This window comes from Schistocerca americana, chromosome 3 (genome assembly GCF_021461395.2).
Source record: "Schistocerca americana isolate TAMUIC-IGC-003095 chromosome 3, iqSchAmer2.1, whole genome shotgun sequence".
Taxonomy (NCBI): Eukaryota; Metazoa; Arthropoda; class Insecta; order Orthoptera; family Acrididae; genus Schistocerca; species Schistocerca americana.
The window spans coordinates 558,149,617-558,151,450 of record NC_060121.1 but is presented as its reverse complement, the minus strand read 5'-3'; positions in this window follow the sequence as shown (position 1 = coordinate 558,151,450).

Below are 1,834 nucleotides of genomic sequence, written 5' to 3'. Positions count from 1 at the left end.
GGGCTGGGCAGCACTAGAATTGTTCCTGCGTTTACGCAAACAAACAGTCTGGATGTGTCCTTTCCTTTGACAAAAGTGACAAACCGCGTCTCTCAACAGGCAACGTTCACGAGGATGAGCAAGAACACACTTAGGGCAAGACTTAACTCTATCATTTTGCACACGCGGCTGACGAATGTGTTTAACATGACGCGGCCGGCTAGTGTTTACAGTCTGACTCTGCCGGTGGGGCCGCGGGCGTGACATAACTTGCTTAGCACAGGCAATTTGAGAAATACATGGCTGATCTAACTCACACTCAGCATAGTCAAAAGTATCTTGGGCTTCAATGATGTTCATCACAGTCTCTAATGACGGGTCAGGCAACTTTAAGATAGCAGCACGAATACGGGAATCTGCAATGTTTTGAGTAATAGCGTCTCGTAACATGACATCACTGTAGGAAGCTCCACACACACAATTAAATCGGCACTGACGGGTGAGGCCCCGTAAATCTGTTAACCACTGTTTATTAGATTGATGTGACAGTTTCTTTAATCTGAAGAACTTGAATCTGGCTGCTGCCACATGAACTCGCGACTCGAAATACTCTGCAAGCTTGTTAACAATAACGTCATAGTCTAAAGCTTCTGGCTTGGATTCCGGGAACAACTTACAAAGTAGTCGATAGACTTCCACGCCTGCAGTGGAAATTAAATAAAGCTGCCGCTCAGTACCTGTGATTTTGTAGACAGTCATGTGCGCCTGCAACTGCGCGAAATATTCTCGCCATTCTTCTCGTGATGCATCAAAAGCACGGAAAGGTGGTGCTGCCTGTGCTTGTTCCTTTTGTGTTGGAGGATTAGCCGCTTGTTTGGCGATTGCTTCCACCAGACTTTGTATTTGCTGACTCTGTAACAAGATCAACTGTTGTAAGTCGGCAGACATAGTGAACACAAATTAAACCAGCCCCCAAAATTTTATCGCTATAATTAGTATAACCAGAAACAAGTTGAACCAGCCCTGCACACGAGTTCGGAAGTCCTCGTCGCCAGTTTTGTGGCGGCGTTCGTAGCGACAAGCAATTCGCTGTAGAAACGGCTTACGAAGTCACCCCACACTTTTAATAGCGGGCCGACCGGTCCGCTGGAACAGTGAACAGAAAGATGAAAACCCAAATACTCTGATTAAATAAAAGTCTGTACTTATCTTTATTAACGAAGATACAGAAACACAGTAGTGAACTCCGTGTCTACAGAAATCTGTCTAGTTCGAGTCGGAGCGGCTAGGTCAGCGTCGGCTGACGACAAACAACAACTCTGCTGCGATGAACACACAACTGACTAGCAAGTACACAATTCGGTGGCGAGTATACAACTGAGCGGCGAATACAGAACTGTCCTAGCGCTCGCGACTCCAGCGCTTAAGAAACCAGAAGCCAGCGGTGGCGCGCGCAGACTTGCGGCGATTTCCTGTCTCGCTGGCGCTGCTTATGCGGACGGCGTCCGGACTTTGATGCTGCCAACCTTTTGGCAGCGGGCTCGGGTGGCATTACTGGCTAGGATATAACAGTTCCATTACTGTCGACGGAGATTACATTAGGTGTAGACTCTTTGAATGAGTATAAAGCAATTTTAAACTTTGACGACGCTGAAATAAGTTTAGAGAAAGAAGGCAAGACAATAGCTTTGAAATTTTAAGATCGGCTTTCAAACCATGACGAGGAAATCAATCAGCTTCACCTTTTGTCAGATCACAGTTTCGAACTTTCGACGTACTTTGACACAAATAATCTCTTTGCAAGTACTGACAGGGATGCTATTGATTACGTATTAGATATTGACGTTTTAATTCA